Raw genomic sequence first — 18292 nt, forward strand, 5'->3', positions numbered from 1 at the left:
ATAGCAAGCAGATTTCAATGCTACTGCAGACGACAGAGATTTCTAACGTTAAGGAAGAACGAAGGGAACCTGCAGCATCTGAAGAGAGATTGGCTGACAGAACTTCAGCGCCTGCTCCAGCCTGCAGAGATGGGAGATTGCCACAGACTGGGAAAGTGGAATCAAGTCCTGAAACCTGCAGAAGTGACAATTCCCTGAAGCTTGAGCTTCTGCGATAAAGAGAAAGAAATCATTAACTACGAATGAGGAGAGTTTGTGGAGGAGAGAAGGTGGGGGGGGGAGAAAAAAAGAAAAAAGGCCAACTCTTTAATTCTGGAGTTTTAAAAGTGCCCTTGTTTGTTTTCTTGGCAGAGGAGCAGAGCATTTGGCACCCATCCTTGGAAGGTGGCCCAACTGCAAAAACGCTGGGGTTGGCCCTTTCCATGCTGTTGCTACGCGGATGGCCCAATAGCCAGCGGGGGCCTCCAAACCCCACCCCGCGCTCCGGCCGATCCAGGCTCCAGCCCGCCTCTATTAAAAGCCTCTCTTCTCCCACTTGCTAATAATAATAATTAAAAAAAAAAAAAAAAGAAAAAGAAAAAAAAAGAAAGAAAAGAAAAGCCAAAGAAGTGCCGAGTTTATGCAAGCAAACCCGACCCCAGCTCCTGCCAAGAGCTCAGCAGCCAGGAGCTGGGAGCACCAGCCTGTGCCCAGCTCCCACTGCAGAGCCCCGCGGGGATGGATGCTGGGGCTCTGTGCTGCGCTCCTGTCTGACTCGTTCTGCTCTCCCTCCCGCCTCAAGGTATAGGGCAGAAACAAAGGGGTTTTTTCTCTCCCCTCCCTCCTTCCTTTTTTCTTTTTTAATAACTTTATCAACTGCAAACCCCAGGATGATTTGTGTGTTTCATACTCTCTCTGTGCTTTTACTCTTGGTTAGTATTTGGATCCTTTCCATTTCTCAGTTAAAAACTCTTTTTTTTTTTTTTTTCCTCCCCAGTTGGTTGTGGTTTTGCATGAAAGGGCATTGTTAACTCTTTCACTGCCCATTTGGAAAGGGCTGTCTTGCTTCAGCTGTTACAGGCATTTTTAGAAGAGCAGAATAAAGTGCTGGGTTTCAAAAATGCAGCTTGAAAAAAAAGAAAAAAAATAATAGTGAAGGAAAATATTTACATCCAAACTGCTACTGTGGGATAACCTGAGCTGGAGAAGCAGAGTGCCTATTATTTATTTACAAGAGCCCTGAGCACTTCTGCAAGATACTAGATGAGGTCTTTCCAAGCTGATGCTCGAAAGCATCAGTGCAGCATGGAGAAGGAAGGTTTGGCAAAGCAGGGAAGTAGGAGTCTGTCCCTGCTGCTCCATGTGGACAGGGCATCCAGGCTACCTCATGTAGCTGCTTGCCAGGACTGATACCCCTACCTGGTTCAGTATGTGCACAAAACCTTGCTTTTGTGGGCAAAGTGGGGAAATCTGTGCTTTTTGGCTACCTAACTGTAAAACAAGCAAAAGACGCACTTTTCCACCAGGGCTGTGTTTAACACCTGCCCACAGGTAAACAGGAGGTCCTTAGCATACTGAAGGTACTACATAAAGCGTGGGAAGAGCTGGGGAAGTTCCCACTAGAAGTAGTGAAAAGTGGAGGATTCATTTGCCCTACTGTCCACCGAGATGAGAGACTGGGAAGTTGTCATCTGCCATTTAAGCTCCTTTTTGTCTCTTCATTAAGAGTTGCAGCTGCAGCAAGCAGGTATCGGCTCATCCCCATGGGGACACTGCCCCGGCTGTGCCTGTGTGTGCTTGCATTGCTCATAAGAGCTTTTCCAGCTGAAGTTCTTGAGCTTTGAGTGAATGCTAGAAACAGAGATGACTTAAATATTTGGCAGCAGCTAGGATAATCTATCTTTTTCTTTTTTTAACAAAAATAACAAATTATATAAGCAGGTTTTATTATATTTATGGGTATTTATTATCTCTTTCCGCAGATCAGAAAATAATCTTGCTGGAACCAACAGGAATGTAAATCTAATGCTTCATGCTATATGTGAATTAACTTAGACATTTCTTGTGTAAGTTAGAAAAGCATGTGAAAAAAAAAAACAAACCAACAACATTCCAATATTTGCACATCCTGTGGTAATTAGCACATGAATATTTTCCATTTTTAGCCTTTGAGGAAAAAAACCCAAACAAAACCCAAACCCCCAACACATTTACACTGGTTAAAACAAGTGCACATTTTTCCAGCATCCTCCCCAGTATGACTGCTGTGCTTAAATATTTGTATACGTGTTTGTATGTATGTTTGTTGTGCCTGTTACTTCACTTTTGTAGAACAAATGGAGAAAAGGAAAATATAGATTTTTTTACCACAACAAGATTCCCTGCAGACAGGATTTTTTTTCCTTTTTTTCCCTTTTTTTTCTTTTTTCCCCCTTTTTTTTCCTTTTTTTTTTTTGTACTGCTATAGAAATGCAGCAGCTCAGAGGAAGAGCACAGCATGTAATTGTACATACATCACAGCCCTTTTTTATTACTCTTACTGCACCAGCTGAATGGAGAATTACAAAAAAAAACCTTTGTCCTTGATTCTGTAAAGATTTTAAAAAGAGGCTTAACTTTAGGCATGCAGGTAACTTCAAAGGGAGTTAAGTGAAAATAGAAGATGTGAGTGGTTCATGATGGATGAATAAGATGGATGCATTAGAGAAAGTGATCTACTCAAAACTTGATCCAAAAGTTCTGGAATTACATTAATTGACCCTTGGTGAGCTAAACAAAAGCTCATTGGAAATTGTGTTCAGAAGTTAAACCCAAGACTTTTACAGAATAAACCCCAGTGTAATGGGTATTCATATTATTGCATATCCACTGACTGTTTTATAGGCAAAGGGTGAAACCCCGGCACTGTGGAAGGGAGTTGGGAGTATTGCCATCGATTTTACTGATGCCAGAATTTTGCCCAAAACACTTACACTTCCTCTGCCTCTGAGGGGTTTTTATTGACTCTGACATTGGTTGCAGCATCTATGCTGTCACATCGCATGGGATGCAAAAGCATTTTAAAATTAACAAGGGGCTGGAGCTGCAGCGCACGGCTCATTGCTCAAACCTCTAAACGCATCTCAACAAAGTTTGATTCTGTGTTTGATTCAAGCCCTGCCCTATAGCCACGTCTCTTTGTATGTCCACAATTGCGTTGGCACACCTGTTGTAGCCCGGGTGGGCAATTCTGTGCATGTAGCAAATCCTGGTTTAGTGGGGCAAACTAAGCTCCAGTTTCGTTTCGCCACGTCGGAGCAAGCTATGTCAGCTACTGCACATCACTTTGCCATCATGCTAAAGCCACTCTGACAAAAAGCCACCTCAGCAAGCTGTCATTTTAATGTTTTCTCCATTTTCTTTTTGTCTGTGTTTGCTCCACATTTCAGTGAAGCCTCATCTTTCCTGCCCACCGCCATAGGCTATCAGTCTGCTGCAAAAATCAGTCTCAAACATGTCACGTATCATGAAAAGGGAAAATTCCACCCAAAACATTCTGATCTCTGGCTTTCGTACTGAAATCCTCTCCCAGGCAGGAAGAGAAGAGGGCAAGTGAGACAGTGGTAGGTGACACTTGGTTGGTTGCTGTGGGACAAGGGGCACCATCCCCATGCAGCATTTGCAGTGGGAGCCCCTGGGTGCCTCACTGCTGCAGCCATGGGTGGGATGATGGTGTCCAAGAAGACTGTGTTGAGTAGGTCAAGGGAGGTTCTCCTCCCCCTCTACTCTGCCCTAGTGAGACCACATCTGGAGTATCGTGTTCTGAGCCACTCAGTTCAAGAGAAGTAGGGATAGAATAGAGAGTGTCCAACAGAGGGCTACAAGGATGATTAAAGGACTGAAACCTCTGTCTGATACGGAAGGGCTGAGAGACCTGGGGCTGTTTAGTCTGCAAAAAAGAAGGCTGATAGGAGATCTTATTCATGTTTACAAATATCTGAAAGGTGGGTGTCAAGAAGAAGGGACCAGTCTTTTTTCAGTGGTGTCTTGTGACAGGACAGGGGGCAGTGGAAACAAACTGGAACACAGGAAGTTCTACCTCAACATGAGGAAAAACTTATTTACTGTGAAGTGATGGAGCCCTGGAGCAGGTTGCCCAGAGAAGTTGTGGAGTCTTCTTCTCTAGAGACCTTCAAGAACCGTTCAGGTGTGTTCCTGTATGACCTGCCCTGGGTGATCCTGCTTTGGCAGGGGGGTTGGGTTCAGTGATCTCTGTATGTCCCTTCCAACCACTACCATTCTATCATTCTATGATTTATCACTTCAAACTAAATGAAACAGCTGTATCGTAATGCTGCAAATCAGAAGCCTTCTATATCATAATTTGAAACCACTTAAGCTCCTGTTATCTTTTAGCTCTTTATTCATCTAACTAGTTAAGATTTTGAAGATCTAATCAAGTTCCCATTACGGCAAAGAGAATTCCATTTTTCTGTGCAGTGCTACACCTTGGGAAGCTAAAAACCTTTGGTATCAGCCTTAGACGTTTTTATCTTACAGCCATTAGCAGCTCAACCTGTAGATTTTTTCTCCATCAGTGGGGAAGTTTTGTTCTTATCCCCATTTTATAGGATGAAACCTCTTATTCAGTGAAGTATGTGAGCCATGTGCCAGTTTCAACAGAGCTGGTGGAATCTTTCCAGGATAGACTAAGTTTGCCAAAACTGCAATTTGAAGTGGAAAACTATTCACAAATTCAGGTTGAATGTAATGAAGATTCTTGTCAGGAAGAAAATCTGGGGAATTGCTTCTCTCAGGAAAGTTTAAATGTTTCATTTCAGTATTTTCAAAATAAACTAAGTAATTTTGACCTTTCTTAAACCACTTCTCAAATTTAACCTTTTGTGTTCATTATTATTTTGAAAGTAATACATTAAGCAGATTATTAGACTTCTCAGTAGGAGAGGGAATTATCACTGCTTTTAAGTTTCCATTCTAGATCAATCAAAGCAGTCTTACTTGATCCAAAATGAAACTTTAGGGGGGCTTTTATGTTTGATCCACCAAGACATTGTGTGTTTTGGGTTCAGACTCACCTGAATAATCTTTTCAGTTTGCTGTTCAGCCACCAGACCAAAGGGAACACGTTCATACAGCTCTGTCTCCCAGCAGCTTAACAGCCCCTATTGTTTTCAGTTGACTCCTGTGAAACTACCTGTGCTGGGAGTCAGCCATGTGGCTTTGAGGCTCCCTGAACTGATGCCTAAACAAACTACAGGAAGTCAAATAGGGTGACAGGCAGAGCCCAATGTAGATCCCTGCTCTGAGGTCAAGACCCTTTTTCTCCTCCAGGTTTGCTGAGCTCTCTGCAACACATCTGGCTTAGGAAGGAAGGATGGGGGCTGGAAAGGGAATGATTTTCTTTACAGCTTTCAATGCGTATCGCCCAAATTGGGGAAGTGTGTAAGGTGGGAGGCAAAGGAAAGAAATGCCTGAGTGAATTTGAAACTGAGAATTGGTCTAAGTTTTCAGTGGTTCTTATATTAGCCTAAAATATTCTTCTCCCTCATATGAACGTGACTGCCTTTAAAACAAATAGCCAGATAGCTCCCATTAGTTACCAAGAGCTTTCTCATCTTCTGTTAATAGCTCCTTCTATCAATGCAAAGTAAGTGATAAAATAAAAATTACCTGGAATAATCTTGCAGAGATGACTTTAACCAATTAGTCTGTTAAGGGAACAGTAGGAAAAAAACAGAGACATCAATTTAAACATATACCTTTAAATAGCATAATTGCCTTTCGAGTTTCAAACTGTACACAGGGGGAAAAAAAAAGGCAACAAAAAAGCTTCCAATGAAAAATGATCCAAAGGATGCTTACTATACACCAAAATATTTCCCACCAAACTAAGTTTTATTAAGTTCCCAATACCATGTGATATGTATCTGCAGCTCACTCATACTGCCTTAATTTGTTGCTCTGTGTGACAAGTTGCAGTCTGATCTAGCCTGACATGCTATGGTATGCACAGTACACATATATCATGATAAGACAGTTGAAAACCAAAGACAAACAGCCCCAAAGACAGAGTTAAACAGCCTGATCCAGCAAGGGCCTGCATCTGTCAGAGGGAGAGTATTTGAAATGGCACACCTTCCACTTGCAAGTAAATAAATACTGATTGCATGCTATGGCTAGGAGTGAATTCAATCCTGCGTTCCCACGGATGGCTTTGTTTCTTTTTTCTCCCTGTGTATTAGTTAATGTTCTTCATAATGACATCTATCTATTTTATCAATGTGGAGTGAGAAACAAGCTGTCTTGGGCCCACAAACCCCACTGAAATGAGAAGGGTGAAATCCCTTGCTGCCTGCTGGAGCAAGAGGTGAACCCAGCTGCTGCTGTTATAACGTGATGCTCCATGAGCGAAAATCTTCTGCTCTCTCTCGCGTTGGCAAAGGCACCACTAATTCAACCAGCTTTGTTTCTGGCCAGCTTTGGGTTACTGTTTTAAGGACACATAATATTTCAGGTCTATAACTGAAGGATTTTCATTGTCCAAGATTCCTCTGATGAAGGGGATGAGCTCTTCGGTGGCTGCAGGTTCAGTAAGGAGCTACTTAGCACTCAGTTGAAGCAGGGTTAGTTGCATTTACATTACTAAAAGATTTGGTAGGAAACAGGTGACTTTTTGTTATGTAGTGAACGAAGACATTGGTAATCATGGCAATGAGCTCATGTTGAAGGGATGGTTATAAAACACAGCAACAAAAATACATCTGTTTTGCTCCTTATGTCTCAGGTATCACATCTGAGGTGTTTCTGGGGTCCTGGGATCCAGAGTTCTGGAGCATTCTGTGTAAACAGAGCTCATTTTCGTGCCTAGAAAACTGACCCAGACTAACAGAATGCTTTTCATTACCTGTATTTGGGTAAAATTCCAGTTAAACATGACAGTAATTTTGATTAATTCTTCAGTGTTTTGTTTTATAAAGACTCTGGTGGTTGGACCAAGTGAAAGCTGCTTTCACCCAGGTCTCTTTGAGGTCAGCGTTGTGGGGGTCTAGCTGAGAAACGAAGAATTTCAGTGGTTTTTAAAGCGTATCTTAAAGCATTACTAAAGTTGTGTCTGTAGTGTTCTACTGCCTCGCTCTGAGTAACTGGGGTGATGAACTGGGCAAGTGCTGTGTCTGGTTAGTGTTTCTACAGACTGTGCAGGATGATCACTCATCCAGAAACGGTTTCCACTCTACGTGAGCATCAGTGGAAATGCTGAGAGTGTTCAGTGCTGTTCTCTTTCTATCACAGAAGAGTGACATTCACTATGGACCTGCTCCAAAGCCTCATCGTGTCAATGAAAAGATTCCTATTGACTTCAGTGTGACTTGGAGTGGTTCCTGAAAATGGGAACAAAGCAGCAGACTTCATAAATCTTATGATGTGGTCCTTAAAGCAAGAATTCAGACCCCATGGGGCAAAGGTTTGTGATTAGAAAGATGATTTGGCCTCTCTTTCTTCCTGAACTGAACCATTCAGGTCTTACTGAAGATTCATTCTTTGAGAAAAATCATATCCCAGTCAGCACGGGGCATAGTCAGTCTGTTCAGTGCTACATTATGCCTTTTACTTTTCATTATGGTGAGAGATTTGATTAAGGCAATCAATGACCCTGTGGCTAGGAACAGAAGGAAATAAAGCAAAAAAAAAAAAAAAAAAAAAAAAAGCCAGCAGAGCCATAGGGCTAAAGTATGTTGCTGAGAAATGAGACAATCAAAGGTGTTGAGGAGGGAGGAATTATCACAGCATTGTTGGCACCAAAGTGGAATTGAGAGGCTTCAAACTGCTGTAAAGCATATGCTGGCACTATTTCATTCTATACCTTTGCCATAATGCAGGCCCTTTTCTCTCCTGGCATGAGAGAAGAGGCGTACACCAGTGCCCACCTTCCAAATTCACAAGTAGTGCTCACCAGCAGCTGCTGCTCTTTGCAATCCATTGTCTGGATGTGACTACTTTCCTAGGGAAGTTTTTAGAGATACTTAGGAAATTAGCAGGAGTTACCTCTCTTTCCCTTTGTGCCACTGACAGAGAACCACTTTTATTTGCTTTCCTAGTGGATATGACCTTTCCTCCTCTCCCTTTAGACCTGCTGTGTGTCCTCCATAACTTAGTGCTGTGCCTGATTATGTTAAAACACACTGGGAAGGGAAAGGCTGCTCATGGTACAACTTTCTGTCACGATTCTTTCAGCATTTGACTCACAAGTGCAATCTGCCTTTATCACTCCCTAAGTGCAGTGTAGATGCCTGATTTGCAAGGTTCATAATGCAGGCCATCACGCTGCTGCGTGAAACCTCTTTTCCACACTGCTCTATATATGTCATTCAACCTTTTAATTTGATTAGGAGGTTAATTTGCATGGTGCTGTGTGGATTCTTTTACTGGAATATATATATATATATATATATATATATACACATACTATGAAATGCATGATGTAAGATAATCCAAAGCTAAAGAGGCCAATAAAAGTTAGTTCCTTAAGGAGGGAGAGAAAAAAAAAAAAAGGCACAGCTCAATGGAAGAAAAGCTTGGTAGGAGTCCAGAGTCCTGACTCATTGTTAGCCTCAAGAGCGTCCTGACTAGCATCAACGTGTTCTGGAAGCAATGTGATTTTCCTACTGTATTAACAAAAAAAAAAAAAAAAAAGAAAAAGAAAAAAAAAAAGAAAAAAAGCTAAAACAATAGGACATACCAGAAATTTCCACTGAGGAGTGGGGGCTCTGTAATAAGCTCATGTTGGAGTGATTTCCATCCTCTTCGTATAAGCTGAGCACCTGGCAAAGTTTCACAACTTTGTGCCCACCATGGAAAAGGGAGGAGGTCTTTTAGGTGGATAGGCTGTTTCTTCTATAGCAAGTGCTTCAGAAAGCTGGGAAATAAAATCTGAAATACATTTCTCTCCATGGGAGCCACCCAGTCAAGAGGGAGCACTAGGAATGTACTTTATAGCTGCAAAGAAGCACTAAGCCCTCATGGAAATCTGAAAAATGCCTCAATGGCTTTCTACCCATGTCTCTTCATAACTATAATCTCAAAAAAATATATAATTTGCAAGTGACAGTGTCCTGGAAGCTTGGCTAGTTTGAGCTCACAGTTATCTTTTACTTGATCCTGTGAAATAAATTATATGCAACAAATCCAAACTGCAGATAAATTCTTCTCCATCTGTTTTTCTATAAGAGAAAAAAAAAAAAGAAAAAAAGTAGAATTACTTTCATGCAACAATTGCACAAGCAAGTCATAAGCTTAAAGACAAAGGAGAAGAAAGTTAGAATGTTTTCTGGTTTAATGCCAAAGATTGCTAAGATAAAAATTCTCTGAAAATAACTGCAATAAACCAATCACTGCTGAGCTTAAACAAACCTCAAGTTAAGTTAAATTCAATTTCACTTAAATATTTCTTTGGAGAAAAAGAAAACATAAATACAGGAAAACAAAACCTTTATGTCTCAATTGTCATCTTTTTTCCCACAATCTCTCCTAAGCTGAAATGAGGCCATTTGGATTTTAGTAACCAGTCCAAGTACAGTGCAAAATGTATTTCAAGGCAGGACTGGAGTTCACATCTCAATAGCAAAGGAGTTAACCAAAACATAAAACTGCATGAGAGAGAAAGCTCTCAATGCCTAGGGAAGTATAGTTTTACCTGTCAGGAATGAAAAAGTTGGTCTGCATCCATTGCATAGACATAAACTAACCTCAGCAAGGCCTGCACACAACCAAACAGCTAAAACTGATCAATTACAATCTAAACTTAGCAGAAAAGCTTCTAAATTAGACTTGTTCTTTCTTTTCAAAGAAAAGTTTTCTGCATTTGAAAATAAACCAGGTACAATCTTGTAATTGTGTGAATCAGTAATGTTTGTAGTAACAGTGACAGAATGTGCATATACAGTTATAATTACAGTTTGCAGGTCACTTAAATGCTTTGCATGGACAGTCCATAAAAAGGATATGTCCAGGTGCTGTGAATAATAGCCTGAATAAATGGGGGAGTTCTAGAAGCAAGGCTAATGAAAAATAAACATTCCTGTTGGGAAATGGAGAGTGACAGTAAGAATTAAAGGGATCCAGTATTTCAGGTATACAAGTGAGTGTGCTGCAAACATTGAATATGATTATTTCAGAAATCTGGAAGGACTATAAAAAAAAAGTAGTGTTTGATGGTTACATCTGCCCCTCTTTAATCACAACATGTTTATTTAGGACTTTGTGGGCAGTGAAGGTTTTTTCCACTTTCCTATTTGTTGTGATTTTCAGTCTCTCTTAAATGTCTATCAGAAGTGCTTTAACCCCCATGAAAATCCAAACCCCAAAAATGCATAAAGGAACACAATCCAAGTATCAAATGTAACCATAAGCAGTTAGTCAATCCATCCAAACAAAAGCAATGAAGCCACATCCTTTCCTTTCCTCTCTGGAGACTCACATACATCTAATAATAACCCACAATGAGCACATTAAGGACAGGGAAGAGAGGAGGAGCTGTGAGTTTTGACCCCATTATAGAAAACCGTCTCCAGCCATTCTGGAGCAAGCATATTAGCCAGTGCTGCCCCAGTGTAAAACTTCACACACACGATCTGAATCACGCGCAGGGAGATCAGCTGGAGCATATAGCACTGCTTGCAACATGTATGAGCAACTCAAAGGCTCTAGCAGACCCACTCTGCAACCTCTAAATTTTTCCTGCTGTCCTACAAGCATATCTTGTGAACAGTCTCACACTCAAGTCAGTGCTGATAAAGCCATGAAAAAAAATCAGAGAAGCTTTCCTTCTGATAAGACAGGCAGGGCATCTGCTGTTATGACTTGTGGTCACTGTGTCTCCCCTGCCCTTGCCAAGGCCATCCTCCCCCACAGCAAGGGATGGTAATAGCACCCCTTTGATTTTCTTGCTGCCAGAATTGAAGTGTGAAATCATAACCTGTGAGATTTTAGGGGAAAACACTGGGTTTTCTGTTGACAATCTTGCACCAAGGACATCAGCAAAAATCTCTCAGGATTACTTGGCATGGTGGCTACGGGGTGAGGAGTTGTGTACAGTCTGGGGAACTTCATCTGGCAAACACTGTGGAGGTGAATAATCCCAGTGAACTGACCAGGACTACTCTTATGTGTGAAGTTCAATCTAGGCCTGCTTGCAGGATGAGGGGCTTTCTGTGTTTAGAATTTGCATCCTTGAAGAGCGAGTTTGTTGTGTAAGTACTCCATCGATGGTGGGTTATTTCTGTGTGTGTGAACGGGTTATGAATCTGCCTGAAGTTGTGCTTTGCAAATGTGTTTGTTTCAGTTTTTAAGAAAGTTGTTCCTGCATGTGCTGCTGGGCATTTCTTTTGTTCCTTTTCCTCTGGCAGAGGCTGACAGCACACACTAGCTGCAGTTTTCATGTGATCATTCTTCAAATTACTGCGTGCTTGGAGAAATGTGTAGGTGTTCTTTCTGTGCAATTTCTTTAAATAGTAAGTGAAACAGTACCACAGGAATAAAAACAGTACACCACAAAATTCTGTTCCTTTCTCCCATTTTCATCTCTCATTCATCTAATGGGCTTATTTTTACTCCCTGTCTTTCATACCCCACTCTCTATTAATAAGTTCTTCCTTGATTTCATTGATTCTCCTTGCCCATGGTGGCCTTTTTTTAATAATTTATTCAATATGTTTATTTTTCTGAAAGCACAGGCTGCCAACAGTGGTTGTGGAATTGTCATCATTGGCTCAACTAGACAGCCATTTATTAGGGATTATTTAAGGATAAAGAAATCAATCCTGTGATTCAAGGGGAGGAAGGGATGGATTAAATGACCTGGTAGAATAGTCTGCTCTAATTCAAATGATTCTGTTTGGGGTGGGGGTTTTTGTTCTAAATTCTTTTTGATCTCAATTTCCTAATATTTTTAGATAATGTTCTCTTGTGTTCTTTCTTTGAAAGTATGGAGAATTTGCATGAACCAATTCTTATTAGTTCCCTTGAGAATGTTAAAAACTTCAATTAGGTCACAGTGAAGTCTCTTTTCCAGAGTGAAATTCCTTAATCTTCCTTAATAACTTAAATCTTTGAGAAGTGATGTTGTTCTGCAATGCTTTTTCCTCAAAAGTAATTATATACCAGCTAAGTTGCTACATAATAGTCAGTGCTGTGTTGTGCTCTAAGTATAATCAGTCCCTGGGTTTTGCAGAGCCTATTAGCCCTGATGGGCTGGTAACACATGACTGTCAGTATGGACTTGCAGGCTGGGAGATAGGAATTTCCAGTTCCCAAGAAGCTGGCATTTGCTATTTACACAGGAACCTCTCACAGTGTAAATTGATATTCAGGCTCTATTTCGTAGTAGATCTGCTCAGTTGTAATTTTAAGATTAATTTAACAACAGTGGGCAGGGAAATCCATGAGGCAAATATGAGTTAATAGGCTGAGGAGTGATGCAAGCTCTGCCTTTCGCTTCGTGCCTGTATGATCATCTTTGCCCAGTGTTTGCTGGATTTTCCAGCAGAAAGCATCAAGCTGTTTAATACTGTAAGTAATCAAAAGCTGAAGCCCTAGTATTGATCCTGGTGCAGTAGGAAGCCAGTCTCTCTCAAGCTTGGCAGATTCTCCTTTGTGACTGCCCTTCTGCTGTTTCTTCCTTCACTTATGTCAGCTTTGAGGTCATTACATAACCACTCTGAAACACTTCTACTTGCTGGAATTAAGGGAAAAGAGCCATCCAAATCCTCTTAGGAAGCTTTGAAAGTGCTGCTTGCTTTGCTGCATGCAGCAGAGAGCACAGTGTTAGTCCATCACCAGGTGCGAGAGCAGGTTTGCTCCATTTCATTTGCCTCTGTTTTTTGACTCTGAACCCAACATGCTCTTATGTCAGCCTCCAAAGGGGTAAAAAGAGACACATTAGGCTAAAACCTAAAATTGAATTTATTACCACAACCAGTGTTCCTCAAAGAGCTTTGATGTAACATCAAGAAGAGTTTTATCTCACCTGAAAGTACATGATGAAAGTTATGGAGGGCTTCATGGCCCACACAAATTAAAAGTTTCCTGCCAACATTGCTGTAAACATTAGGATAATCTGCTTGGAAATCCATGAAAAAATGAGGATTGAAGATGCTGGGAAGAGAGGAGAGGTGCAGGGATCAGTAAGTGATCTAGTTGTCCCTTGCTTGTCTCATGCACACTGCATTCTTCTCTCTGGTCTACGTGATCTTTAAAAACATGGGACTGAGGCAAAATCCCATGGCCCAGACACTCCCCAGCCTGAAAGACTGCCATTAAGTAGTGTCTCTTGTTTTTTAATCCTCCTGTTTTATGAGTTCATTTTCTTCCTGGGTGTCTTCAAAATGTGTACTCATTTTATGGACAAGGAGATGCAGCTGTTTTGCAATTAGTAGTGCAGACATCCTGCTCAAGAAACAAAGGTTTAGGATATCTTCCCATCTCACCTTGCTTGATCCTGCTCACCAGCACGAGGAGACTCCTGCTGAAGTTACCATGTTTATCAACCTTGTCCTGATGCCACATACAGCAGATAAGGGCAGGTTTGTTTGGGAAAATTGAGAAGTTTACTTTCCTTAACCACTTCCACGTGAAGAGGAAATCAAGTGGCTTTCATAAAGCTGTGAAACCCTGTCTCCTGCACCCACCTTTTTGCTGTTGCACTTTCTTCCCCTGTTCTACTTTCTTCTGATGTTTTTTGCCATTTCTGGGGCATTGTCTCTCCTAATAGAGGCACTTTTATAACTCAGTTTTCTATTAAGTCATAATGAGAAGCCCTGCTGCTCCAGTCCTGCTTTCTTATCAAGTAATGATTCTTTAATCATTCTGTAATAATTACAGCGATGTTTTCCCTCAGCCCTATAGGCATTGTTTTGAGAGCAGGCACTGGTGTGGCACTGACATTATGGATGTCTGTGACTTTGGTAAGGAAAAAACCTTCTGATATATCTCCTCTTCATTTGCTTTCTTTCCTGCAAATCTCCATACTTCTCTTTTGTAATCTGAGGTTGCATTTATTCACACACAGTGAAGTTACAACAGCCTCGATGTGGCAAAATCAGAACTCTTCCTGCTACACTCAGCAGAGCAGCCCTGTCCCTGTGCTCTGTCACACACAAGTGACACACCTTAGCTTTCTGTCTCGTTTGGTCCTCGGAGAAGGGAAAGACATTGAAGGGGAGGGTGGGACCAGAAGTGTCTCACATGCACCATTTCTGCTGGGCTGGGATTCTTCTGGGGGATGAAGCCATCTCCCGTACCAGCAGTTGCATGTCCAGGGATGGCTGGGGTCACCCTCTGATCAAACACTTGGCTAAGTATTGGGGATCAAAGTCAGAGCTGATGCAAGGGATGGCTCCAGGACAGTTTCTTCAGACTTTGTTTTGTGTCATATCAGGCTTCAAGTATTATATAAGTGTTGCCATGCCATGATATTTTTAGTGTCCTGGAGACTGGAAACAACAACAACAAAACCCCAAACCAAAACAAAAAAGTTGGTCTCTTGGCTGGAGGATTTACTCATATTTGTTCCAGCCTAATTTGACTCTAGTTGAATTTAGTGCATCCAATTTCTAGGCTCAACTTTGGGACATGCACATATTCTGCTGTATCTGTTTACTTAAAATATTGTGCTTTAGCAAAACAGTCACTGCTTGTAGTAACTGAATAGCTGCTTTCTTGTGACACCCACTGGAAAAAAAAAAAGAGGTCAGATTCACAGGGAATTCTTTTCTCTTTTTTTTTTAACTTGGCAAAAATGTGAATTTTAAAAATTTACATTGCTAACTTTGTTAACACCAGTTCAAACACGAGTTTGAAGCAGGAATAGAAGTGCAGTGGCACTTGAATGAATAGTATCAGGAAATGCAAGCCACTTATGAGGCCTGTTGTACAGCAGCATATCAAAACCCTTAACTGGAGTCTTCAGGGTCAAGTTTCTGGCACTATTAATCATATTATTTATATATATGTGGACACATATTTATGTGTACGTACTGCACGTACACACACACACACACACACATATGCATGGAACCAGCCATTACTCAGCCCTAATGATACAGAGTCCTACTGTGGAGAAAGGCAATGCCTGGAAAGATCATGAGTTCCTTGCTTGCAGGCAAAGGGAAAGGAATGTACTTGGGGAAGCAGGAACACAGCATCACTGCTCATGAGTTTTGTGCCAGTTGCAAGATGTTTCTGGTTGGTGATTGAGAGGGAAATAAAATGGGAGGAGGAAAGGGCAGTGCATGAAGAAAGGCTGTTTCCTACAGACATACTATTCTGTGATTCTATTCTATAATTGCTAGATTTTGAGCTTCAAGATCATGATCCTTGCATGAAGTGGAGAAGATGGAAAATCCTAAGATTGCTGTATTTTCTTACAATTAATAAAATCCTCCTTTGGCAGGAACAGACATCCACTGTTTTAGCAAGAAAGGGAGAAACGTGTTAGTATAAATTCTTCAAGAGAGCCAAAATGCCATCACTGGATATTGTCTGCATTTGCTCTTCTGAAGTGACACCATATCCATTCCACCACCTCCACACCCAAAGAATAAGATTTCAATCATAGCTGGTGAGGATTTACTAAGAGACACCGGATGCTTCACTCCAGCAAGAACTAAATGCAATGGGTAGCGTGGAGACAATGAAATTACCTTGGGTACAAGTTTAGCACCGTTGTTTATAGGGGTCTGGAACACAAACCCTATGAGGAGAGGCTGAGGGAGCTGGGGGTGTTTAGCCTGGAGAAGAGGAGGCTCAGGGTGACCTCATTGCTGTCTACACCTACCTGAGGGGAGGTTGTAGTCGGGGGGGGTTTGATCTCTTCTCCCAGACAACCAGCACCAGAACAAGAGGACACAGTCTCGAGTTGTGCCAGGGGAGGTATAGGCTGGATGTTAGGAGGAAGTTCTTCTCAGAGAGGGTGATTGCCCATTGGAATGGGCTGCCCAGGGAGGTGGTAGAGTCACCATCACTGGAGACGTTCAAGAGGAGACTGAATGAGGCACTTAGTGCCATGGTCTGGTTGATTGCTTAGGGCTGGGTGATAGGTTGGACTGCATGATCCTGGAGGTCTCTTCCAACCTGATTGATTCTATGATTATATGATTTTATGATTCTCATATTTCCCTTGATATCTACCAGGTGGCACACAAAAGTGCTGAACTAGGACTTAGAGGTTCCACAGGACATAGCTTTGACTCACCAAAGTCAATACAATCTTTGATTTGGAGAAGGAGGAGGTCTACAAATATGTGGGATGTCAGCTGGCCCCTAATGCAAACCTGAGTGAGATCAGCTCTGATTTTTGTGTGCTGCTCTTGGTGTGCTTGTACTCAGAAAGGGCTGCTCTGTAGTTGCCCTGCTATCAGTGGGTTTTGGTACCTCCTGATCTGATATGGAATGATTGTGGCTGGGCTGTGGAACAGTGTGGTACAGCTTGTTTAGAATAATCTTTGACAAAAATAAGATAGTTCTTCATTATATCACAGCGTTCCTGATTACGTGTTACAGGCTGGAGCTGTTCAATCTGAGCCGTTGCAACCTTCATTTTATAACCCTTTCTGAAGCCAGCCAGGATTATGTTGCAATATTTGTGCTTAAAATTTGATGGGACACAAATTGATTTCCCAAAGCAAGCTCGTTGGATGGATGTTTGTGGTGGACAATCATATCAGCATGCCTGCTCCCGCTGAGCAGGAGCCTTTCAGTGTCTCCCAGCAGACAATGCAGAGCTGAACTCCAAGTGACCCACTTGTCTTTGCTAATCGCTTGCTGATTACAAGCTAATCAGTGCCTTGTTTAGAGCAACTAAGCCAAAACCACTCTCTGCTATGCTGTGCTTGGAAAGGGGATTACATTTTTTGGTCATCTTCATCACTGTGCTGTAATTGCACTAGAGGTGGATGGTGAAATGAAGACTTGCCCTGTGCAGGGCCCTGCAGCTGTAGGTAATTTGAGTGTTATATGTGTGTAACCTTCCCCTTTCCTTTGCTCTGTAACTCCACGCAATGAAGAAGGCAGCTCATCATCATTTTCAAGTGAGTCTGCCAGCAGTAGCATCCACTCATAACTATATGGCAAGAGAGGCTGGGGTCTGGGGAGAAAAAATGCCTTCTGGGGCCAGTGTGCTAAATTTCATCATCTAACTACCATCTACCAGTGCAGTGGACACCCACTGAAGGTTGTGGTCTTGGTTCACCCTTCTGACAGAGCTGAATTCAGCACAGGGGCAAGGGGGAAGGAGAGGAGGAAGACATTCACCCTTATATTTCTACATAGAAGTCACTTAGTAGATGATTGAAAGGAAGAACACTTCAGTGTGACCTTATCTTTCGTTACACGATTTTTGTGCAGGCAAGAGAGGGGAGTTATAAACCTCCCTGTGACAATTGGTACAGTAAGAGAATACCTTGTGGCAGCTTCAGCAGACAAAATACACCTCTTAAAAGATCATATTGTCCTTGCCCTTGGCCAGAAGAATGCAGATAATGGTTTGGCCCTTTTGCCAGCTTGTTTATTAAACAGTTAATCAGCTATAGAGGGTTAAATTTCACCTTAGGGATTTTTAATGTGGACTTTCTGGTCAAACTTATCTTGCTGCCAAGCAACTACCTAAAGTTTTAAAACACGAAATAGAGACAATTTTGGGTGGTTTATGACTTTTCTTATGAAAAGGGGTGCATATGGTATGAACTATCCCACAGAGTCTTGCTGATGACAGCAAGAACCAAGGTATTAGTGCAAACCTACTTCAAAAGTTTCTGCTTTTGAAATCCCAAAACTCATAGATTTGCTGCAGCTACATTATGATCTAATAGGCATTTTTTAATGAGCCTGAAGTGTGTTTTTCATGTTGTGTTTTTTGTATTTTCCCTTCATGTGTTAATTTGCAAATGCAGCCACAAGAATAATCTGCAGTGAAAAGCAGAATGTTTTGTTCTGCAATACCCCAGGCTAGCTAATCTGTGTCATACATACGTTAACTTTTAACTTCTTCGAGTCGACATGGAAAGGCTTCTGATCACAGGTGAAAATGAGTTTAATGTATCACTTTATTAAAAACACCATACCTTCTGATCTTACCAGCAGTTTCTGTTCATCTGAGGTGCCAGACAGGACTAGCAAGATAAGAAATGAGGCTTATTAGCAGAGCTATTGTGTATGACTAAAACTAGCAACCTTCAGTTTATTCTGCCTCAGCAGTAAGCATGCAAGTGAGATGGGTTTTATGGGCGTGTATCAGAGTAAAACAGTACATACTTGATGGTCT

The sequence above is a fragment of the Indicator indicator genome, chromosome 19 (genome assembly GCF_027791375.1).
Source record: "Indicator indicator isolate 239-I01 chromosome 19, UM_Iind_1.1, whole genome shotgun sequence".
Lineage (NCBI taxonomy): Eukaryota > Metazoa > Chordata > Aves > Piciformes > Indicatoridae > Indicator > Indicator indicator.